The 26,527-nt window shown below is 36.3% G+C and overlaps 1 long non-coding RNA gene across 1 annotated transcript in view; it reads left to right on the plus strand.

The window, feature by feature from the left end:
- The first annotated feature begins 5,382 nt into the window (after positions 1-5,382).
- Positions 5,383-26,527, plus strand: part of LOC148128164 (uncharacterized) — a 132,576-nt gene continuing 111,431 nt past the window's right edge. The window contains exons 1-2 of the long non-coding RNA XR_015741395.1: positions 5,383-5,478; positions 24,441-24,546. This is a non-coding gene — a long non-coding RNA (uncharacterized LOC148128164). The remainder of the gene's footprint in view (positions 5,479-24,440; positions 24,547-26,527) is intronic.

Genomic DNA, 26,527 nt, shown 5'->3' on the forward strand with positions numbered 1-26,527 from the left:
CTGCCATTGTGCAACAATACAAGAATGTTAAGACCACTATCAAAGGCATTCTAAAGAAATTCTAAAATTCCCTGAAAATGAAGTATCAAAATAGATGATTAGCATTTTTAGGAAATTAAAGGATAGATTCTAGCACAATGTTAGTAGAAAACAAACAAACTGAAGAAAATATGACAATTTCCATTTCTACCTTTATTCCCAAACAAAAAGATCATATGCAACATGCTGTGCTTATTGGGTCATGCCTTGTGGTCCTGTAAGGATCCAAAGCCGTGTTGCCCATGGTTGTAAGTACATGGAGATTTCTAAATATGTTCAGCTGAATGTACAAAGAATGTCCTCTTTCAGCATTCATGTAAACCATTACACTCAAAACCTCCTGAAGGGTGGGTGGAGCAAAGGTAAGCCAAAGATGAAGGCAGTGTTGCATTGTTGCTTTGTAAGTTCTATCCTGTTTGTAAATTTGCAGTAAAGTTTCATGTGTACAAAAAGGATAGAGCTTGCCACACAGTAGCCCAATGATCATTTCATCTTTTTGACAAAAAACAAGCTGACAAACAAACTGTAGATCCTGAAGATGCATCTCTTCATGTTGAAATAGGTTCACATCTTCTTCATATATCATGGTTTGAAATAATTCCTAAATTGTGTGACACATGTTATAGTACAACTATGGATGGCAATAACGATAGAAACTCTCGTTGTAACTGTAATAAAGAAAAAAAAGCTGCAGTTAGTTTCTGTCACCAGTTTGATCAGTTATTCATGGAATATTCTGTGTGAGTAGGTGTATCTGAACATTTTAAATGTGTTCACATTAATTACCTTATCTGTAAATGCAAGGCTGTCTGTCAAAACCAATATACATCATCAATCAAATGCAATCAGTTAATCAAATTTAGGCAGCCACATTTCTCTTTAGACACATAAATGAGCATCCTGATTTTCCAAATAGTTAAGAAGCCTGTTGATGCTCATCATGTAATGAAATCAGAGTCCTTGCTTAAATGAATGAATATAAACTATTTAAATGAGGGAAGAAATGTAAACTAAATACATAAACATAAACCATTAAAACAATTTGAATACATAATTGCTTATTTTGTGCTCCTCTAGTCCACTGGGGAGAGTTCATTGGGGAGACTTCTGGTTTCAGAAGATGATTGAATTAAATTAAGCCTTGCGAAAGTGTTAAGCAGCTATTCAGTGTATGTGCCTATGAATCAGTCTTGACTCTTGATGACTGCATGGATTAGTCCCTGCAGTTTCCTTGATAAGGCTTTTTTGGTCCAGAAGTGGTTGCCATGGCCACCTTCATAGAACTGAGAGTGACTAGCCCAAGATCACCCAGCTGGCTTTGTGCCTAAGGTAGGACTAGGACACACATTGTCCCTATTTGTAGCCTTGAACCTTAACCAGTACCCCAGACAAGCTCACTAAGCAGCTATTATGGCTGTGCAAACCTTAGAAAAAATATTTTATGATTGTGGATTAACATGACCCTGGGAGAATGGTATTTTTTACATGTGGAATGCAATCTCAGAAGCTCATTTCTCTCTGAAAGAAGAACCAAAGTTCTCATTGTTGATGGAAAGAACTTTAGTGATGACAAGAAGTAGAGCCCTCTGGCTCAATAAAGCAGAGCATGCTGTCTTTATAGTATGAAACATCTCAACCAGATGATATGTATCTGCTGCAAACCACCCTAGCATCTACATGCATCTAAGATTGCTGCATGGAAGTAAAGCTTCTTGGAATGCAATATCAAGTTTTTTTTAAAAAAAAACTACATTTAGAAACTTCCACTTGTGCAACTTCTTTAAATTTTAAAAAGCTGTTTTAATAGAATGACATCATTGCCAGGTTACTACTGATATTTTACAATTATTACTGAGTGAATATTGATACTCAAAAGCCATTCTGTTTGGTGGCATAGAAACTGAGAGAGAAACAATTTGATTGGATTTTCTGCTGGGGATTTAGTTTTGAGGCCAAGACTCTTTAATTCCTGAGTTAAATTCCCACAGAATGCTATTTCTAAAAGGGTTACTTCCCAAAGTTGAAATGGCATGTTTCTAGCTTCTTCCACAAGCACAGAGCATTAGCTTCACCACCTCTGAGGAGAATAAGTTTGGGTGTAGATTATTATTATTTTTTATTTGTCAATTGCTTACAAAATAATAGGAATGTAAAAACATAGTTATGAATACATGGATACATATAAGAAAAATAAAAAAATATAAAAGAAACAATAGGACAGGGACGGTAGGCACGCTGGTGCGCTTATGCACGCCCCCTACAGACCTCTTAGGGAAGGGGTGAGGACAATAGTAGACAGTCTAAGGTTAAAGCTTTTGGGGTTTGGGGAAAAAACCACAGAGTCAGGAAGAGTATTCCAGACATCGATCACTCTGTTGCTGAAGTCATATTTCCTGCAATCAAGTTTGGTGCAATTAACCTTGAGTTTGTATCTATTGTTTGCTTTTGTGTTGTTATGTTTGAAGCTGAAGTATTCATTGACTGGTAGGACATTGCAATGTATGATTTTATATACTATACTTAGATCGGACCGAAGGCGGCATAGTTCTAGGTTTTCTTGGTCTAGAATTTCGAGTCTGGTGGCATAAGGTATTCTGTAACAAGTAGAGGAGTGGAAAACTCTTCTTCTGGACTGTCTCAACTGTGTTAATATCGGATACGTAGTGTGGATTCCAGACTGATGAGCCATATTCGACTATTGGTCTAGCAAATTTTTAGCACTGTTGTTTTTACTAATAACATTTGTTTTGGGAAGGAGTCTATTTTGAAAACATAATCTGAAATTGCTTTATAATGAGTGGTTATTCACCAACTAAAAATGCTAAAAATGTGAGTCTGAGCCCAACATTAAGCACAAAGCCAGCTGGGGGGATGTTAGGCCGGTATGTTCTCTCGGCTCAAGGCTCACTTTTGATAATTGCTGGCAAGAGAACTTGAAGGAATAGTTAGATGAAATCAAAATTCACCTGAAGGTCCAAATGTATTTATTTTTTTAATCAACTAGATAATGATGATATAAACTTAAAACAAAACAAAACAACAAAACTACAATTAAGACTGTGTATCATAAAGTAACATGAGCTGTTATTACATCTACAGTCTACATCTTATCCACATGTGTATGTTTACAAACCATTTAAGATAAATTTTAGCTCAAAGCATTAATTAAGGTTGGGAATTCTATTTGAGACTTCCAAATCCCTATTCTTTGGTCTGTTCCTGTCTTATTTATTTTGTCCGCATTCTTGTAATAAAGATATATTTTAACAGTTATCTTTTAGGCCGCTGAGTTATCTTTTGACACCGATTATTAAAGGAGACTGATATTTTGATTGAATACCATTAGAATGATAATATATTGTTTTGATTTATCAAGAGTGTTTAATCTAAAAATCAGCAGATATTAATAATCCTGTGTTGCAATTATGTTGTCATTCAATGTAAAAAGATAGAACCAATAGAGCTTTCTTATTTAAACCTACTTAAAATTTAATTATCATCTTTTTCTATATTTGTGTATATTTAATTAGAACAATTAAAAAATGAGTAAAGAAGGGTTAGGCCATAATGTAATACGATTCTGTACAGGTATAGTACTATTATTGATATCACTTGGTCAGTGGTGTTTGTAGCGTTCCTCCAATAGGAGAGCAAATTTAGTTGTGTACATTGTGTTAAGCCTTCACAATTGCTCTTGCTTTTCTGTTTTGTAAAAGAATTCCTACAAATGTAGTGAAAAAGTAAATTGTTCTGTATTTCTATAGGATCAGCTGTAAATACTTAAATGGAAACAATAAGACATTTGTTTGACCATTTCTTGTTGATCTTCTCTCTTTCTAATTTTTTTTTCCTATCTGATCTTGATTTACAATCACAGCTACTAGAGCTAACAATAGCCATTCACATTGACTAGCACTGTTTCCTTTGGATAACCATTTATGAGCTATATCGTTTACTGGGAGCTGGATTTGTCTGAATGTCGATTTATGGCCTAAAATACTCATAGAGCTAGTTCTCAGGTTATGAGAAATCCAAATATTGAGGCCAGAAAAGGAAACAGGCCTATTTTTTTCAAGTATAAAGGGAATAAATAATAGATATCCAGGCAGTCTGAAGATCAAAAGCCAAGAAGATCTAATGAAACAGCCAGGATAACAATGGTTTCCCAAGAAAATTCAGGTTTTGTGATAGAATTAAAGGCACTGATTGTGCATACCATTTAACAAACTGAATGCAAGTATTTATAAACTGAAATCTCCCACAGTGATATTAAGTATTAATATTTATAAGACTGTAGGGAGTCTTTAACCCTATAAACTTCCATTATATTGTACCATAAATCTTTCAATTTTATGAATCTGCTTTATTTGGAACTTAGAGAATATAATTCAGCCAGTTTGTTGACATTGGATGCTATGTGTTATATATTTGCATACTCACCTTGGATAGGTCGGTTCAGACTGCGGGAAATTTGAAGAGCCGTCATTGGCCACGAGCCGCGAGCAGCCGGCTATAAAAAAGTCTGCCACAGTTTCACTGAGGTTCAGTTCTAGAGAGAAATAAAGAGAACAAAAAATCAACTGGGTCTCGAGTCATTTTTCCCACAACGCAACACTATGTTTATCTTAGAAGCATTTGGGCCCTTTTTACCAGGTATTCTGAAACTACAGACTTCCTAGAACTGATTTTTTTTTTTTTACCTCTTCTTTTTCTTTGGTTAAGGAATTCTTAGCAACAAGACATGATAGTGAATGCTTTCTACTTATATAATAATACAAGGATGGCTGTTGTTGGGATGGCAGGAGTGTCACATTTTTAAGAGAGACCGTGCAATAGGTTACAGTGACAGTAACATAATTATTCTAATTCTTCTTCCTACACTTCCAATATCACTTACACCTTGCTGCTCCATGTTCACCAGGAAAGTATGCTGAGATTAAGAAACTTTTAAAATGCTACTGCTCTTCTTAATTACATATCATGACTGGATGACATTGTAGGAGTGAAACTTAAATCCAGGCAATATGGACATCTTGTGGTTCAGGAAATCTACTGTTCTTGATGGGGTTTTACAAATGGCTGTGCTTGGAATTTCTTCTGGACAGAAAGCCGTATGCAAATGTGCTGTTAGAGATGTAATTATTCCAGATAATAAAACAACAGTCATTGGTCTGAACTTTCTTGTCTCTTTTAAAGCACTACTTTTTTGGCAAGCTGTCAGGAATGTGGTTAGAATATTGTATTTCAGCAGATCAGATTTCATGACAGGGCACAATTCACACATTGGCATCCTGTATCACATATATCGGCTTCCTGCAGCAGCTGTTGAGAAACTGAGAGCACATTGCCTCAAGAAGCAACATGAGCCAATTGGCTATTAAATGCTTCCTCTCAATCCATGCCACTGCCAGGTTTCCTATCATGAGAGATAATAAGAAGGTGAGATGCTCTTTTTATATATTCCTTTCCTTAGTGAAATAAAGGTCCTATCCTGCTACTAAGCTGTTAAATGGATTTTCATAAGCGTAAACATTCTAGGGAAGTATGCATGGAAGACCATCCATTACTATTTTCTCTTCCAGCCTATTGTTTTTTTTCCTATTTATTGGGATATTTATGTGCCTACAAAGATGTATCTATATGTAGATAAACATGGAAGTTGTCCTTGATTTATGACCTACCTGGAGTTTGAAATTGCGACTACCTAGAATAAGATATGAGTTAGTTCCAAAGTTGTAAATGGTCACGTGACTGTACTTTGGGTGCTTGGTGACATGGTTGCATTTATATCCATTTGAAGCACCCCATGACCATGTTTTATGACACTTGCCCAAAATCAGAAAATCTAGTTTCAGCAAAATCCCATCATAGCTAATAATGGATTTGCTTAGCAACCATGGAGTTAATTTAATGTTGTTTATTTTGTGATTGCTGCACTTGTTTAATGACTACCACAAAAAAGGCCATAAAATCAACCATCACAGTATAAGAGTGTAATGGGCAGGATCCATTATGGCTATATGTCAAGGACAACAGAGCTTATAGTTTGGTAGTTGACCTATAATCTTGTATTGTCTGTTCATTACTTAACCTCGATTTCTATATTTTATTTTATTTTATTTTTAAATGTCAAGTCCCCTTGAAGAAACTGAAAAATGTGCAAGCACTATTTAGTCCAATTTCTTCTGAGGAAAGAGCCTGTTATTACTTTGTCAGTTGTATAGCCAATAAAGTAACAATCAACAATCATATATGCTAATCTGTGAATAGTGCTAAGTGTAACATTGCTGTCACAGTACGAAATCCAATGTAATCCAAGATAATTATAAATTTGAACCCATCTTGTTTGTTTGAAATTAACAATTCTCACTTTTAAATGAAATTTGACTCAAGCTGGCAGTCAATAGCATTCTTTCATAAATTCTGTAATGTGAGTACCACTCTATATTCTGATAACCTGGTCTCCATATTAATTGAATTTTCTGAGTTACGTATTCTTACCTAAACAACTTACAATGTTATATATGTTTCTACATATGTAAAAATATCCCAATGTATTATTTGACAGGCAAGCATAGAACTTGAAGGTAGTTAAGAATGTCCTAAGATTTTGAGAAATGAAAACATATAGGTGGCCCTTGACTTATGACCACAATTGAGCTCCAGAATTTATGTTGTTAAATGAGACATTTCTTAAGTGTGTTTTGTCCCATTTTATGACCTTGATTGCCACAGTTGTTAAGTGAATTACTGCAGTTATTAAGTTAGTATCATGCTTGTTAAGTGAAATTGGCTTCTCAGAAGGTCACAAAAGGTGATCACATGATCCCAGAATATTGCAACCATCATAAATATAAGCCAAAGTGAGAAAAAAGGTCATAAGTCACTTTTTCAGTGCTGTTTGAATTTCAAACAGTCACTAAATGAACAGTTGTAAATTGAGGACTACCTGTAATTCCTGTAGCCATTTTGAGAAGACAAACAAAATATAATAAAATGCTAATATTCAAAGCCAGTACAATGTGTTCTGGGTAGACATACTCCCAGTGATGTATTCAATGAAAACATATAAACGCATGATAAAGAAAGGATTGTGAAAATTATAACATTGGATTGTTATAATTGGAAATGACATATTCAAAGAAACACTATATGTTGAATACTATGCTTGAAATGTTCTGTAAGTAAGGCATTGGCATACACCAGGGCTCCACTTTAGTGTTCCGAGAACTGTTTGTACTTGGATTTAAGGAGCAGTGCCAGAGGCCCAGACACTTTGAATGTCAATAGAGAAACCTTTCCATCCCCAGTTGGGGCATGCATGGGGGTAGGCAGAGCACTGAGCATCTGTTCTAAAACTGAGACATATGGAAACTATTATGATGGTACTATCTAATGCTCACTATTGGCCCCGGAGTTTGGTCTCCAGCTTAAAGGACTCTCTGTTTCTCATCATGCTGGAATGCCTCAGTGTAAATCAGTCATATTAATGACACCATTTGCAATTATCACCTAGTGGAAAATTGCTACCTAATATACAGAGGGATTGCACCATGCTGGAAAGTTAAGCCTTGCCAAGCAAATCAATTTGAAAATGTGATTGTACACCAATGGGATGATAGCTGCTAGTTTTTTTAGTTCAAAAACTGTAAGTTATCTTTTGCCAAGAGAAAAAGAAAGAAAAATATATAAAAGGTTGAAACTTGGGCAGAGTTTTCATTCCTACACTGTTCACTGTAGAAATCCTGTTGTGTTTGAGATGTACCCTTTTAGTTTGGAAATAGTTTTTTACCTTATTGGATAAACGTTATATCAAGTTATGTAAACAATCTATCAGGACCAAGTATAGATTAATAGTATAGTTTTAGGCATATTATTTAGAAATAAGCAGGGGTGGGATTCTACCAGTTCGCACCAATTCTCTAGAACCGGGTGTTAACCTTCTAAGCAGTTCGGAGAACCAATTGTTAGAAGAAATTACTGGCCTAATACTGTAAGGAAGGCAGGAAGGAAACATTCTGATGTTGCTTACAGAAACTGCCTCTCCATTAACCCTTATTACATTCTTGGCAGGACTAGACTTCCTGTCTCAGGAACTTCTCTTGAGATTTTTTCCCCTTCTTTGCTGGTACTTTGCTTGTGTAGAGTGACCATTCAAAGTTACAATGGCACTGAAAAAAGTGACCTATGACCATTTTTCACACTTATGACTGTTGCAGCATCCCCACAGTCATGAGATGCCAGGAGAGGAGATGCATGGCTTGATGTGAGTGATATTGAGTTGGCCACACCCAGCCAATAACATGATGACCAAGCCATGTTTACTCAGTCACATGCCCACCAAAGCCATGCCCACAGAACCGGTTGTTAAAAATTTGAATCCCACCCCTGGAAATAAGTATTACTAAACTGACTGGAATTCATCGTGACATACGTATGCATCAGGATTGCAATATTTGTACACTAAATTTATGTATTCTTTCTCATTTTGAACTTCCTAAAACAATTTAAAATAAACATAAGGAAACTTAGCCAAAACTGTCACAAATATAAAGTACCAAAGCAAACAAAGGTAAAGTACCAAATGTAAAGTACCAAAATAATAAAATGCAGGCTGAATAGCCAAGACCTTGTTGATAATCCAAACTCTGTTAAGGATCTTGGAGTACTCATCTAAGTGCTAGAGCCCACTGTAACTACATAGCAAAAAAGGCATTAAGAATTGTTAACCTAATCTTACGTAGCTTGTTCTCTGGTAATATTACACTACTAACTAGAGCAGGGGTGTCCAACCTTTCACCTTCCCTGGGCCACATTAGAAGATGAAAATTTGATTTGGGCCGCACATAAAATAAAATAACAGTAATGATACCTGATCATCCAAAAAAACCATAGAAAACATAGTTAACATATTAAATTTATTTGGAAATGAAGTTAGTGAGATGTTTTTATTATTTATTATTAATTATTTATTAAAAATTATTTATTTTTTATCACGTTTTTTTTATCACAGTTTTTTTATCACAGTTTATTTTCCGGCCAAATTTTGCAGGGGGGGGGAAAGCTCGTCCACCTCACGCCTACCTCTCCTCCTGCAAATGGCCCAGCTGGATGAGGCAGGACTGGAAGGCAGAAGCAGCAGCAGCGGCGGGGACAGAAGCCTTCCTCCACCACCGCTGCTGTTTCTGCCCCCGACACTGCTGCCCCCGCCGAGGCTTCTGCCCCCGCCGCTGCTGCCGCTTCTTCCCTCACCACTGCTGCTACTTCTGCCCCTGCCGCCTCTGCCCCCGCTGCCGCTTCTGCCCCTGCCACTGCCGCTTCTTCCCCTGCTGCCGCTTCTGCCCCGGGCAGAAGCAGCAGCAGGGGTGGGGGAAGAAGCGGCGGCGGCAGCAGGGGTGGCGGCGGGGGCAGAAGCGGCGGCGGGGCAAAAGCGGTGGCGGCGGGGGTGGCGGCGAGGCCAGAAACAGCAGCGGGGGCAGAAGAGGCGGTGGGGGTGGGGGCGGGGGCAGAAGTGGCGGCGGGGACAGCGGCGGTGGGGGCAGAAGCAGCAGTGGTGGCGGGGGCAGAAGTGGTGGCAGGAGCGGGGACAGAAGTGGCGGCGGCAGCGGCGCAGAAGCAGCCGTGGTGGCGGGAAAGAAGCAGCGGCGGTGGGGGCAGAAGTGGCGGCGGGGCAGTGGTGACAGGGGCAGAAGCAGCAGCGGTGGGGGGAAGAAGCGGCGGCAGAGGCGGGGCAAGCGATGGCGGCGGGGGTGGCGGCGAGGCCAGAAGCAGCAGCGGGGCAGAAGTGGCGGCGGAGGCGGGGCAGAAGTGGTGGCGGCGGCAGCGGTGGCAGAAGCAGCCGTGGTGGCGGAGGAAGAAGCAGCGGTGACAGGGGCAGAAGCAGCAGCGGTGGCGGAGGCAGAAGCGGCAGCAGGGGCAGAAGTGGCAGCGACGGTGGGGGCAGAAGCGGCAGTGGGGGCAGCGGCAGTGGGGGTAGAAGCGGCAGCAGGGCAGAAGCGACGGCGGCGGGGCAGCAGCAGCAGCGATGGCGGGGGCAGAAGTGGCAGCGGGGCAGAAGTGGTGGCGCTGGCGGCAACAGCAGGAGGTGGCGCCCTGACGGCGCCCACCTTTTCTCTTGCTGCTTGGCCTGGCACTCGCCTCATCCCACCTTGCGCCTGCCTCTCCTCCTCCTTCTCGCTGGCTCTGGCACGAAGGTTGGGGTGGGCACTGGGCTGCATTACGAGGTGATTTGGGCCGCATGCGGCCCGCGGGCCGCGGGTTGGACAAGCCTTAACTAGAGCATACAAAACATTTGCTAGACCAATACTCAAATACAGCTCATCAGTCTGGAATCCACATTATGTATCTGATATTAACACAGTTGAGAAAGTCCAGAAATATTTCACAAGAAGAGTTCTCCACTCCTCTACTCGTTGCAAAATACCTTATGCCCCCAGACTAGAAATTCTACACCTACAAAACCTAAAACTATGCTGCCTTTGATCTGATCTAAGTATAGTATATAAAATCATACATTGCAATGTCCTACCTGTCAATGTGTACTTCAGCTTCAACCATAACAACACTAGAGCAAACAATAGATACAAACTCAAGGTTAATCGCACCAAACTTGATTGCAGTAAATATGACTTCAGCAACAGAATGGTCAATGTCTGGAATACTCTACCTGACTCTGTGGTTTCTTCCCCAAACCTCAAAAACTTTAACTTTAGACTTTCTAACTATTGACCTCAGCCCTTTTCTAAGAGGTCTGTAGGGGTGTGCATAAGTGCATCAATGTGCCTACCATCCCTGTCCTATTGTTTCTTTTATTTTTCTTATATGTATCCATGTATTCATAACTATGTTTTTACTTATACCTGTTATCTTGTAAGCAATTGACAAACCAAATAAATAAATAAATAAATAAATAAAACATCTCTCTGACCAGAATCTTCCTTTGCCTTCCACTATACCTCTAGCACTGCTTTTTCTATTTTGTAAGGTGTTTTTAAATTTTAAGTTTTGGTGACATTGTTCAAAAAGCCATATCTTGGGGGAGTCTCCTATTAGACTGAGTTAGTATGGAAAGTCCTTGGGTGCAGGCAGAAGGGAGCCTTTGACTCAAGCTTTTATTGCTTTGAAAATTAATTTAAACCTTTGAATCAGCCCCAGAAAACAACTGGCCATCCCTATGAAGTACATGCTGCAGTAGTCCTGTCAGGCTATGACTAGACTAAGAATAGTTAAAGCCTTAGCAGATTGTTCTAGTAGCTTTTGGGTTTTATCAGTTGCCCTTTTAAATATCTCTTGAGCCATCTCTAAATGACTTTTTCCCATTTCATCGGCACACTGTGAAAATGACAGATGTTTGAATCATTTATGGGGCATTTTTATCATGTGCCTTTTAGCAAAACAGCACATTTTATTTGCTTTGCTGCAAAAAGGGCATCGGTTCCCAATACAAAAAAATAATAATATGTCTTTAAATGCAGAGGCTAACACTAACATTTAGAGGTGCCTTCCGACTATCTATAAAGTAGTCATACAGCATGGGAAGCTTTTATTTGTAGAATGCTGTAGTGGTTTGTAAAACAGTGCATTATTTTTATGCTTCCATGTCTCATTAAATCTTTTTTAAGGCAATGTTCTTTTGAATCAGTACAGCTTTAATGCACCAAAGTTAGCAGTTCAGGCTGTGATTTGTTTTATAACCGTTATTTAGACAACCCTCTTAACATTAATTCAGTAAACAGCTTTAGTTTTCCAGTTAAAATATAGTTAAAGTCTATTTGGTTATTAATGCAAATGGAGATTTCCAAAATATGATATTTTGTTAAACATAAAAGTTGCTTTATTTGAATATCTCTTAAAGTTACTTTCTCTCTCTCTCTCTCTTTTCTATAGCATTACATTCATCCCTCAATAATGTTACATTGTTACAGTTCTTCAGAGTAAATTACTGTTTTCAGTTCTACTGCTTTTGAAGATTTGCATTTACTTAATAAGATAAGTAAGATATGCAAGAGGAACAATCTACAGCAACCTTGATTTAGATTGGAAGCGTATAAAATTAAGCCATAGAATATGATACACATTTAATCTCTCTTTCTTCCCAGACAAAGTCTCCTCTGGGGAATATATTCACACGCCAACATATACGAAGTATAGTCCCAAGCCATAAGAATTATTCTGTTCCCAAGGGCATTTTGCTTTTGAATTGAAGGGCAAAAGATTTTAAGAGAGAAACAATGAAGATTGATTATATAATGAAGTAGCTTAACTGAAATTCATTAAAAATTCAACTCAGTTTCTCGTGGATTTAAAATAAGCCAAGGATATCTTTTCACAGTACATATAAATTAATTATTTGGTGGAAAAATGTCTCATATCTAACTGTTTTATGTTTGATCACTGAGCAATTGTCCCACATATCTTTCCTTTTGCCATTCCCCTCCTCCAATTTTTTTAACCATTCTCCTCTAGGATATTATACACATTCGATTAGAAAAAAAGTACATAAAAGACTGACATGGTCACTTCCCTGGAAAAATACACACAGAGAGCTGGTTGTTATTTTATTTATGGTGATTATCCAAAGTAATTACATTGTTTTTGTCCCTGACACCTCCCTGCTTCAAATTGCATGCATATAAAAATACTCCACTTACACAGGCAACCTCTATAAAGCCATTGAAGTACACCATGATATTCAAAAGTTTATTTGATCATAAAATTATTTAGTTTTAAGGTGACATGCGTTTCTTTAAAAAAAATACTTGCACAAGATTTACAGCTGAAGAATTCCTGCTCATCTTCCTGAAATGCCAAAATGGAAGGTGTTGAATAACTCTGGCAAAGCTGTTCAGTACTTTGGATTTTAAGAGGTAAACTTGAAAATTCTTTGTGGTGTTCACACTGACATATATATATATAATCACACACAGAGACACCTTTAAATAAATTATAAAATATGGTTTAGTAGAGATTATGAATCTTGTGCCCACTTCTTTTGCTGTCCAGGCTTTTTCCATGGATAGGCAACCTCAACATCCCAACTCATTTTCTATTTGGTTATTCATTCAGCCAGACAGACTGGAGAACATGCTTTGAAATTATGGGCTCTCCTTTATCAGCCCTTTCAAAGAGAGGGTTTTTTTTTTTTTTTTTGTAAAATGGGACACCCCATTCCAGATATTCCAGGTACTGCTGGAGATTGTCTGAGAATTGTTTCAGCAAGGAAAGCTTGAAAGCACCGAGATACTCAGTCCATGACACTTCATGGTGCCCTTTCGGAATAATAAATTATCTCACCAAGTCATACATAAAGGGAAGAATTACCTGCTTTGAAAATTTTATTTTTCCTGTCACTGCAGACTTTCCTCCACAGCTATCAGAACAGGATATATGTAACACCTGATGGCTTTCCTTGCTTTGCCATGAATGAAATACTCTTATCATTTATGGTATTACTTAGTTCTTTCATTTTGTTGTTTGTAAGTTTATTTTATCCTGCTTCTGTATCAACTTTTGAATTTGAAGCAAAAAAGTAGTAAGAATATATATATAAAGGTAAAGGTTCCCCTCACACATATGTGTTAGCAGTTTCTGGCTCTAGGGGGCGGTGCTCATCTCCTTTACAAAGCTGAAGGGCCAGTGCTGTTTGAAGCTGTCTCTGTGGCCATGTGGCCAGCATGACTAAATGCCAAAGGTGCACAGAATGCTGTTACCTTCCCACCAAAGTGGTCCGTATTTTTGTACTTGCACTTTTACACGCTTTCGAACTGCTAGGTGGGCAGAAGCTGGGACAAGTAACAGGAGCTCACTCCATTATGTGGCGCTAGGGATTCGAACCACTGAACTGCCGACCTTTCTGATCGACAAGCTCAGCGTTTTAGCCACTGAGCCACTGTGTATATAAAATTTCTTTTGACTACATTATTTTAATATATTTCCTCATTCCAGAGACTTTTATAGGAAGTTACTATACCCTAATTAGCATTGCATATTCTAATTTAAGATGCACATGTTGAATTTCAGAATACAGTGAAAAACACTAAACAGTATGAGGTTTGTCAAAGACAGTCTTAGAGTCATTGATATTTGGAGCTGTAAAATGAATGAGTTCAAATGAAATTCTGATCAGATATGTTTCTTACATCCTTATTTGGAGGGACAACTAGGAAATCAGAATTTAAGATTCAAAATAATTGAGCCCATGTTATTTTTTTCATGTGATCACTGTGATGGGTAACCTTTAGCTTACCAAAAAGGGATTGGATCTGCATTCTTTTAATTTGATGTATGTATTCTATGTATGCAACAGAAAGTTCATTTCCATTTGTGTTTTGTTTTTCACAGCATATTGGGTTTCTCCCACAAGTCATGAATTGTTACCTTGCATACATAAAGGGTTTTCTGAATATTCATTAGATCACTGTGGTTCCTTTAAATGAGGAATTAATTAGGAAAAGAATATGCTGCCTAATGGGAGTAACATTTTTCTAGAGCTATCATAGTGATGTGACAGGTTCCTCCAGAACTAAAGGCATATGCAATTATAAAGCATTCAGGTTTTTTAATTCTTCTTTGAGGGATGGGAAGTGGGGAATATTAATTTCAAAATATATATTGCTAGCAAAAGTTGTAATTTAAAAAATCAGTAGTGGAGGAGGAGGAGGTAACATTCCATTGTTCATTGTTATGGTTGATTCCTCAAAGCACTGCAGATACTTTTAGAGCATTCATGGCAGAGTGGTATTCAGCAGGTTCTGACTAGTTCTGGAAAACTGGTAGCGGAAATTTTGAGTAGTTCGGAGAACCGGCAAATACCACCTCTGACTGGAGATTTTACACTATCCTTTCCCTGCCATACCCACTGAGCCACACCCACAGAACTGGTAGTAAAAAAAATTGAATCCCACTACTGATTCATGGAGCTATATTATGTATTCTATATTCTATGCACATTCTATAGCCCATTAGAATTTGCTTTCTACTTATAGCAATTTTTAAAAGTTTATCATCTTCATTTCTTTTAGAACCCCAAGAGTAAGAATGATTGTGCATTGTTTGGTCTGCAAAGGGAGAGAATCTGTCTCTACCTTCTGGACTAATTTGTAGAAGGAAATTTCACTTTATACTGTGGATTTCATATTGCTTTATGTTTTATAATAAACCTTTTTCTTGTTCTCTTTGGGTATGTACGTTTGAGTGTACAATACACATACAAATACCTTTATCAAAATGCCTACATTAGAATTAGTGGAAATAGAAGTTACAGAAAATACAGTATGATGGTAGAAAAAATACAGTTTTCTTTACATTTTCATGTACAATAATCCAGAAATTGCAATAGAAAAGACAGAATATGAATTTATATCAACTTGATATGGACCTCCCTCCCAAAAATAGATTAACTTGTCTGGTCATAGCACTGAATTCATAAAGTATTAAATGATGATTAAAAATAATCCAGTGGATGAAATGACAGGAATGAGTTGTACTGTAAATTAATCTTAGAGTGAATCCTTTCCATTAGAACAGTGCTTTTAACAATGGGGTTGCTCAAACTGAAAATCATTTTAACTAGTTTTCACAGATGTTTCTGAGCAAATTAATTAGACTATCAAAAACACATAGATAAATGTATTAATTAGTCTTTTTCAATTGGATATGTTTGATTTCTTGAGTTTTTTCTCTTTTGCTTGTATTGGTTAAAAAGAGTCCATTTTTCATTCATGATTAGCAATGAGCCTGTCATTTCTAATCACTGCATTTTGGAACAGAATCCTCTGCAGATCAGAGCAATAAAGGAGAAAAAAAAATGGAGGCTTGCTTTTTATTGCTTCTAGTAATAGTTGAAAAAAAATAAGCACACCACACACAGACATTTTTTGAATCAGACTGGGACACATACAGACCAGAATATTTAAAAAGAGAGAGAATGTTATAGTTTCCATCCTAGAAAAAGGATCAAGGATGATCAAGAAATAATGGATGCTGAAGAATAATGAAGAATCAATGCACGATTGGAGGTTTATTTTACACTGTTGTTTAGTTTTTGGTGATTTCATAGTCATAGAGTTGGAAGTGACTTTAGAAGTCTTCTAGTGCAACCCCTATCCTGAGAAGGATACACTGGGAAGGATAAACTAGATAATTTCTGAGAGATGTCCATCCATTTTCTATTCAAAAACTGCCTGTGAAGGAGAGACCACCATATCACATGGCAACATATCCTGCTATCTCACAGAAGGACCTTTCCAGTTCTGACCCCATTGGTTCTGATCTTAGCTTCTGCGGAAAATCAGAATTTGTTCACTGTCTCTCTGATGTGTAGCTCTTTAGAATAGTTGAAGAGCATTGTGATACCTTCTCTCAGTTGTCTTTTCTGAAAGTTACCCAAATCTTTTAATTGTTCCTTATAAGCCTTGGCTTTAAGACCCTTCACCCACTTTTGCCCTTGCTCCAATTTCTTACTATGACTTCCAGAACATCTTAGCATGCAAGAAAGTTTAACCACATAATACTCAGGTCCTGCCAGCTTTAAACAAGATGCCATGTGTATGCATATTAACATGACATTCTTTTCCAGAACTATTTCTAAACAATTGATCACTGCATTTACCTTTAGTTTTTCATTTATATTTGCATTTACATTTGCTATTTGCATAGCACTTGCAAGGAGGTTTTAGCATTTTACTTTTTTTTTCCAAACAGCAGGTGAAAGTTTAAAAAAAGTTGTCTGCTTAGTTTTGACATTGGTGCCTAATTCCAATTTGATTAGCAAAAACTAGCAAAATAATTGTGAAACACACAACACATATTTTTATGATTAGATTTTAATATGAAATATGTGAAATCTCTGAAATAAGGGGCATAAATAGGACTTGGGTCCTATTGAGTACATGAATTAGTGATATCAATAGCTCCAGAACTGACAAAAATGGATAATATAAGCTCTAATTAGATCTTTCATACCATGCAATTTCTTTCTATCCTTTATTTTTTAAAGATGGATGGCCATCTTTCAGGAGACAAAATATGTTGGAATTATAAGGCTCACATTATAAAACCAGCTTGTGATTCCAATCCTGGTTAGTTAACTTATTATATTTTTTTTCCCCTTATTAATAACATGGTTCAAGTCACAGAATTGCTCCAGGCAATTTGATACTGTAGTATCAACAGTGATCCACTTAATATTTTGTGGGAACCAAAACAAGTCGTTGCTAAACACTTATAAAATTATAAATTCTACTAATTTAGTCATTAGTGTTATGTTTTTGAATATGTAATGGATTAATGCATTATAAAGGATTGTCAATAAATATTCTAAAATATAAGCCCATTTACAGATTTGAAACATAATGCAATTGTTTTACCATAGTCCTCTTTAAAACTGACTGCGAAGGAGTTAAGGAAAGTGCAGCTCAAGTACTTCTGGTTGCTGTGCAAAATATAAGCAAATGTATATAGAGAAAAAAAAAAAGGTTACCAAGTGAATACAATCCTTTCTTGTTTTCATATATTACATATATTACATATATTAAATACTAGTAAGACTACTGATGAAAAACATAAATGAAACAGGAAGCAAAAATAATGAATGTTTCTGGTGAGTTCAAAGCTTCCTACCTTTTTTTTTTAATGCCTTAATATTTCACTACAGTAGAACATATGCTTCTAAAAAGTCAGAAGCGCTGCCTTGTTCTTATCTACAGTGTAGGCACTTTGATTAAGAATAGATCCCCCCAGGGCTGGTGGTTACTACCTTAATATCATTCATTAATTATTCCTTATGAGATATTTTATTCATATCTCCAGCCTAAATTTGCAGACTTTTGCATCTGTTTTCATGGAAGTTCAAAGAATTCTAGATTAAAAACAACCATCTCTCACTTCATTTAATTTTTATACACACACACACACACACTTTGTATCCTCATTGTCATCTCAGTGTTCACATCTCAATATTTCACATCTATAAAGATTGGAGATAGCTCAGCTTCTTATTATTGTTGGTTTCTGCCTTTGCCAGTGTGACACTACTGGTGGGGTAACAAGAGCAACAGCTCCTTAAATATTATCTAGATTTTAACACCTGCCTTTTGTTTAATTTTCAGAAAGGTAGAACTATATATCTTTATCTTTTCCCCCTCTTCCTTCCCATGAGAAATTCTAATCGTAATGCTTGGAAATTAATTATGTTGCCTCATTTATACACACAATTAAAACATGATAGCAAAAGTCTTATATCTAAAGTCTTATATTCAAACAAAATTTTAATATAGTGTACCATAAGTCTGTTGCTCAAGTTGTACATTGTCTTTTTTCAAATATCTTCAAGTGTCATATAAGTCCAGCAGAATTCTATTTTGAGTTAGCTCTTTCTTTAACTATCATGTTCTAACAACATGTTGTCATATTACTAGGTTTCAAATTTCATACTTGGAAATATAGAACAGGTCTGCTTGTAATGCTTATCTAAACACCCAAGAAGCATTATGGGCTCAAAGTTCTTCCGTGGATTTGAGTTTAATCCCTTTCTTTTTCCCCCCTGCTTATTCCATTCAACTTTCTCTCTATCTGGTTGCTTTCACTGGTGCTCCAGCAGAGGGAATTAAACAAAAGAGATGACCACTTTTTATCTTTTGTGGTAATATGCTGCTATTTTTAACAAGCAAGCATCTGAAGATCAAAAAGAAGAGTTTTCCTAGCATCAACTCCCTTGTTAGTATTGCTAGAGAAACTTCCTGTGGTACTTGGCAATCGCAGTATATACTAAAAAATTGGAACAGAAAGAAAACCCCTTCCTTTTTATTTACTGCACTTATTAGCACAAAAGGCACAGAGGTAGGAGAAAGGGAAGAAACCATGATAGGAATTAGATGAGCAAAAGGGAGAAGAAAAGTGAAACTATCAAAAAGACATAAGGAAAGCTAAATAATCTTTAACTTACCACAATAATTGGGACAATTGGTTGTTAAGTAGCGTGTCATATTATCTGATTTTATGACATTTATTGTCATATTCATTAAGTGATAATCACATGATCATAATTGGTGACCTTCCCTGTGGCTTTCCCATTGATTTTGCTTACTGGAAGCTAATTGGGAAGGTCACAAGTGGCTAACACATGACCCTAGGATGCTGCAAACTTTGAAAGTGAAAGTTAGTTGTAAAGCCCCTGAATAACAATCATGTAACTGCAGAAACACTGTGATCATCGTAAGTGCAAGGATTTATCATAAGTCACTTTTTTCAGTGACATCATAACTTTGGTTGGTAAACAAATCAAACAAATTTGGTTGGCAAGTCAAGTAGTATTTGTATAACCTCATTAAGATTGAAAGAGTCTCATGTTTTTCTCATCTCTTATTCAACTAGGAAGGAATATGAGAGATCACAGATAACTATGCACTGGGATGTAAACTGTGTGACCATGTGAATCCATGAATTTCAGGTGCTTATTTTCTCTTCCCCTTCTTCCAAAGTGAACTCTGGAACCCATGGCAATAATCACATACAAAAGTTGCACTGAAGGATATTACTTCTAAGGTGCATTGTTCTTGATCATGCTGGAATTTGAAGCATTACTGAATCCCGCATATATTCTTCATCTTATTTATTATGTACATATTTACTGTTGTGGAGGGGCTGCATTCCAAAAGCCAGTCTGTATAGTGCTTTCATTTCCTGTTTGAGGTTTTTTTTTTTTTAAATGCGTGAATTCAGAACTGGCTGTGAATAAGCAACAGATATGCATGTGGTATAATTCAATAACTTCTTAAGGTCATATTATTGATGGTACAAAATCAGGATTGTCAACATGGTTATTACATTTCGGAACACCAAACCCCAATGAGCAATTCACCCACAAAATAATTGGAAACATGTAATCTGAAATCCTAAAATCCATTTTAGGACAACCACAACTCTTCCATCCTTAGTTTCAAACCAAGAAGTCATACTTTGTAGAATATCTTGAACTACATCAGGCCTTGATTGTTCTTGGTTCTACAGATTATTACTGATGCAGACTCAGTTTTCCTAAAATCTTTTATCTTTGACTATTAAAATTGCCTTAAACATCAGAGTTACCTTTTTACATCACCATACTTAATATTAGAGACTTCTTGTGAAGCTCCATTAAATAAACATGCCCCTCACAAACTCATGTATTACTATTTGTTGGTAATAAAAGATTATTTTATTCCATTGGACCTTAAGATTAGTTCTTATAGTGTATTAACTTGCCCTTTCCTTTATGACTGCATGGATGGATGGATTGTTTAAGAAAGTAGAGCTTGCAACAAGTTTAGATACTTCACTGTTATTTAAAGGTAATCAATACCAATAGACCATTCATTACAAACCTTTGTGGATCATCAGATTCACAAATAAGTCATGCAGAGAGAACATGGGTGGCCCTTTAAACTGTGCTTCAATGCAACTGCATTTTGGAAAATTGATTTTAAATGTATAGTCTAAAAAATAACCATATCAAAATAATCACTATATAAGCCCCTTCCTGATGATATTTGGCAAAGGGCAATTTAATTTAACAAGTTTCATTTTACCTCAAAGATTTGAAGTATTCAGACGAGTATATTTAATCTTAAGAGCTGTGTGGGGAAGGAATCTTGATTCCAAGGTATTTTACATCTTTAGTAATTCTCCAGTTATCTGCCTAGCATGTAGCATCAAAAACACTGGCAAATAACATACTTTGAAGATAGCAATAGTGATAGCAATAGCATTTACTCTTATATACTACTTCACGGTGCTTTCCAGCGCTCTCTAAGTGGTTTACAAAGTCAGCATATTGCCCCCAACAATCTGGATCCTCATTTTATTGACCTCGGAAGGATGGAAGACTGAGTCAACCTTGAGCCTGGTGAGAGTCAAACTGCCAAATTACAGTCAGCTGGCAGTCAGCAGAAGTAACTGCAATACTGCATTTTAACTGCTATGCTACTAATGCTAAAGATGATCAAAGTCATCCAATGATCTCTATAGGTGGTAGAGTCTTCATGCTGACTGCATAAAATTCAGCCATCAGTCCTGTCAGTTTGCACGGCCATCCATTCAATATATGTCTCTGGGCAACAAATAACAAATTAAAGCAAGAATAAAAGTATCAAAAGCCAAAACTCATCACACCCAGGGTGGCATACATAGCTGCATGCACAAGCCCCTAAATGGAATCCATTTATTTTAGCCAAAGGCCCTGAGGAAAGAGTCAGGTTTTCCACCTAAATCTTGGTGAAATAACCATTCTGCATTGAGATAGCATTGACAGCGGCAGATTTTTAAAGTCCCATCAGTTGGCATATTTTAATTCTTCTTCTTCCTAGTGTATTCCCACAGGTTCAGGGTCTGCTGTTCGGAAAATGGAACACTACTTTGCACAGTCAGCTGCATCTCCAGAATGCAGGCCTGCGGCTTGAATATCTTTGTTGATCGTGTCTGCCATCTCTGTTTTGGACACCTGTGAGATCACCAGCCATTGACTTCTAGTTGGTAGGTAATCTTGGCCATAGTAGAAGGTCCTGCTCTCTGGACATGCCCATACCAGCAGACTCAAATTTCTTTCATATTCTTTATAATTGGTGCCACACCAAAATGTTGTCGAATGGTGTTATTTGTATGTTGTCAAGAAGGAAGATGTCCGATATCTAACGGAGCATTCACATTTCCACAGTACGGAGATATTCAGTCCCTGTAGCATAATTTAATTGAGGGTATCAAAATAATGCCAATCCTGTTGGATCTTATGGCATAGACAGAAACAGTTAGAAACAGTAGAAATTCTAAAAAACACACTATTGTATGTAATTAACATACATTAACAATTTGCATGGACTGAAAAGATTTGACAATCTCTGAATTAAACAATAAATTTTTTTTTTTCCCTTTGGCATTCCAATAAATGTTTTTTTGGGGGGCAGGCGGGTCTCTTCTGCACATTAAGGAACAGCCTATCATTAATGCATGAAATACAATTTTTAAAATAACCTGAACCCAGAAATTCAACTGAATTGGGTACTGAATTCATTTTAAATTTTGCCTATAAGTTAACCATGGAAAGCAGCCCATTGGACAATCTAGATTCAATTGCCATCTCTGGTGGCTTTGCTCCACAATACAAACTTTTTAAAAATGTTTTTATTTTCATGGCAGACACATCAGAAGTTCCAATAAAAGCAGCATCAGTTCACAAATGTCTATGACGATTCTCGGTCATACAGCTCATGGTTGTCCTAGAAAAACAAAGATGCCTTGTGAAAAAGCACCTTTGAGACATCAGTTCACAAGATAGCATTCTCATTTGCAATATGGTTAATGGAAGTTAATGGAGGGAGGGGTGGAAAAAGAGACCAATATCATTAGGACTTCAGATAAATTACCATATCTACCCCTGTGGAAATACAAAACATTTTTGGGACTGTGGAAATACAAAACATTTTTGTTTCCACAATTTATCAAAAAGCAGAAGTACTATCAATCCAAGTTAACTAGAGATACTGATTTAAGATAATATTTAAAGCATATTTCAGCACCTTCATCACCCAACAGATGAAACAGGTAATTTAGACTAGAACAATAATTGTTAACTGCACCAAGTGTTTTGGTGCACCAAGACTCATTGTGACAAATTTATCCATTCAAGTGCAAAGTTGCTCCAATATTTATGTGGTGGTAAACTTTTCAGTTGTGGTACCATTTAGAACTAAATCCTTTAAAAGTATTCCTTCTTATCAGTGCACCCCATAATCTGATGGGAAAGTAAATTCTTAGGATTCCTTACAAGAGAAACAGGCTATGAGTCCAATAGCTCTTCTGTGAGATTTTGGACTTCTGCTATGGTTTGAAGTTTCTTTCCTAGACATTCTCAGTCAGGTTGGTATTATAAGTGCTATCATTATAACTGAGGCTTTAATAATTTGCAGATCAGCAAAAGTATGAAATTTATTTACAGGGAAAGACATTTAAGAACTCCAATATTATTAGTGTATCCAATGTTTCTTCATGTATTAATAATGTTCCTAATTGGATAAAGATATCTAGCTGTGAGGCTGGTGGCATCTAAACCACCCAAGACAGAGTCCTGACCAGACTCAGTGTAAGTGAAGTACTTTTAGAAAACTGTTGTGCATATGTAAGGAAGTAAACATTTTTTTTCCAAAAACTAATCAGTAGAATTAAAGATATCCCTTTAGAAAAGGAGATTGGAATTAAGTAGCTTAAGATCTTAATAGCTGATATTATTATTTGTTGTTTAAAGAGTTATACTGTAACCTTCAGTGTTCCCCGGGATTATTTTGTGATATTAGGATTCAGAAGAAATGCACTCTGAGGTTAAAGAAGACTATTCCACATAGTCATAGCATAAAACAGTGCAAAACAATGCAAAAGTGGAGTTCAAAGTGTGGTAAAGGAATGGTGCAAAGCAAAATGTTTTGGTTATGTTAGTCATGATGTTTGCAGTTGGTCTGATGAAAAGCTATACAAAAGAGATGGTTTTCATCCATCACAGAAAGGGGCTGAGCTACTTAGTACTAAATTCACAGTTTTCTGGAGAAACATTTAAACTGAATATAGGGAACAGAGAGTTAATTGATACAGAACATATCTGTCCCCCAGTAATCTAAAACTAATAGGACTGTCAGTGTTACTAACATAGATAGTTGTTCAGTTGCTGTTACAAGTGTGTGATAGTGTGTGCCATACCTTCGGCACTAATCAAACAGGTAGTAAAGAAAAAGGGAAACTCAAACCCAAAACTCAAACACTGTTACGTTTCATCTTTCTTTTAGAAAAAAAAATCCAGAAACGCAATGTAATATACATACAAATTAAAATGCATACTGAGCAACGGGAGAGGCTTTATTTTATTTTATTTGAATCTGCATGGTCAAGGAGCTATATTGAACCATGCAAGTGTGTACTGAACACGGCAAATATATGCAAATACAAAAAAAATAATAATGATGCCATACTCTTTTGACTTTGTTTCCTTCCCATCCCTTAAAAATCATTTATGGCTTTTGTAATTAAAAAATAATCACATATGTCACATCTGAAATGAATGAAGTTATAATTAACTAAAGGCAGGTCTAATCTTTCATCTTCTCTTGGAGTAATTACAATTCTTTTCATTTATGTCAAGCAATTGCCAGGTGGGAATGTCAAAGCTCTTTTCAGAAATAAAATTTGCAAAATAAAGAATGGGGTATTATTTTAGAAATGGTTGTTTAAATTCAAAGCATTGTGTTCCTTAAAGCTATTATCAATGCCGTGTGTCAAATGGGATTGTTATATGTATTACTGAGATATATGATGGTATAGATAATTCTACCTATAGATAAAGCAATTGTAATATATATATAATATTGAATATATATTGAATACAGAAGCCTGATGATGGCAGATGAGATTCTGCGGAAACATTGCTACAACTTTAAAAGCACAACTATAATGACGTGGGAAAATACCCGAACAAAGCTGAATACCATACATGTAAGTACCCACGTAAACTTAAGAATATAGTTAAGAATATATATATATATATATATGTCATAATTTCAAGTAATCAAAGAAGAGCATCATTATAATACATCTGTTAGAGATTTATTTATTTAGCATTTGACAGATCTTTTATGGAGTATCAGTGTGTCTTTGTGTGTGTGTTAAAGAAAACTTCTTATCTATATGATGCATAACTGTTTTGGATAGAGCAGAATATTAAGCATAGATAGTCAGGGAAAAATCCTCACTGCTGTATTGGTAAACATAGCCAAACATAGCCAAATTGTTTACTTCCTTTAAAGAATATGAATAAATAAAACCTAGCATTTTGATGTTCCATGTTGGGTGAGCATTGTCCAAGATTTCAGTTTTGATCCTATGATTTCCTCTGTCTTTTCATCTCTTTCTGGTCTGCTACTGGATAGTCTGTTTGATTGGCTCTGATGTTAAAAGACCACTGTGTTGTCAATACTCTCAGGAGTCCCTTTCTGCCTTTTTCTTAGCTACTGTGATTTCACAATGGATACCTTGAATCAAAGAGCTGAATGATAAAAAAATAAAACAATAAAGAGAGAGAACTTCAGTTTTTCAAGTCTTTGAGTAAATTCAGGCGATCTTTCTGCATGAGCAGACAGGACTTCTGGAAGCAAATAATTTCAGATGCTATATACTCTCACCATGTAGAAATAGCTAGCCACAATACATACAATTCCTAAAGGTGAAATTATAATATTCAATTGCCATTAAAAATGGGGAAGATCATACAATGTTAACAAGCTTATTCAAGTTTTTTTTCTAAAGTATGAATATTAAAAAAGTACTAACAAAACAAACATACCTGGTGTCTCCCAGAAGTAACCGAAATTATAGAAACTAAGTAATTAGTCTAGTGATTTGCCATTTGAGACTGACAAATAGTGTGGAATGGCTGACAAAATATGATTGACCGGGTGGCTATTTTCTCATTTCAGTAAATGGAGAGACAGATAGCCAAAAAGCATTGAACTAAAACAAAAGAATGAATTTGTATAAATGTTGGCAGCAATGTTAAATGGGCATTCCCTGTGAAATATTACAAGAGGGCACAATGTGTATGAAAGGAACAACATGGTGGTAGTCTTGGAATACTGATGTATAAATAATGAATAATGCATTTACCTTAATTACAAATTAATTCATCTGATTAATGTTTTTATGATGAAAATTTAAGACATTAATAATGATTAACCTATTTAGTACAGTGGGTTGCTGACTAAGGTAATATTTTCACAACATTAGCACTAGAAAAGTGCATCTGTCTTTTATTATTTATGTGGATACAGATACAGAATATTTCAAAGTTTCTATTGCCACCTCTCTGAAAAATAGAGGCAGAATGAATTTAGCTCCTCTATACTTTATCTTAGGTATTTGGGGAGTCTAATTTTTATAAGAAATATGTACAAGCTTACAATCCTTTATTTTTGCCTAAAATTAATGTGAAAATATTTGGAGAAGATGCATGTTAATTTGAGACTATGGGTATATCTAATCTTATTTTAAACTGCTCTACTATACTTATCAGAATTTAAAACTATAGCACTTTAACAGAAATATATCCAGACCCACGTTGGAAGGGGAACAACAGGACCATCATTCATTCATTCACTCACTCATTTGCTGAATATAAAAATATTCCAGATTACTCTATATGGGTTAACCAGTACGTTAAAAGACAATAAAAGTTAGAGGATCATAAATAATAAATATATTGATGAAAATATGGCTCCAGACCCAGTAGACCTTGCTGACCTAGTCAGCATTTCTTTTTAACTATATATTTATCTGTTTTAATGTTGACTTCTCATTGGAAGAGTAGCTAGAATTGGAAAATTAACTAATTCTTAGAACATGTGAAACAAGAAAAAAGTCTAGAGCCTTAATTGCAGTTGGTTAAAAAGATAAAATATCTGCCTTTGAGGAACTAAAATGT

The sequence above is a fragment of the Pseudonaja textilis genome, chromosome 1 (genome assembly GCF_049901715.1).
Source record: "Pseudonaja textilis isolate UNSWEBS1 chromosome 1, rPseTex1.2, whole genome shotgun sequence".
NCBI classification, from domain to species: Eukaryota; Metazoa; Chordata; class Lepidosauria; order Squamata; family Elapidae; genus Pseudonaja; species Pseudonaja textilis.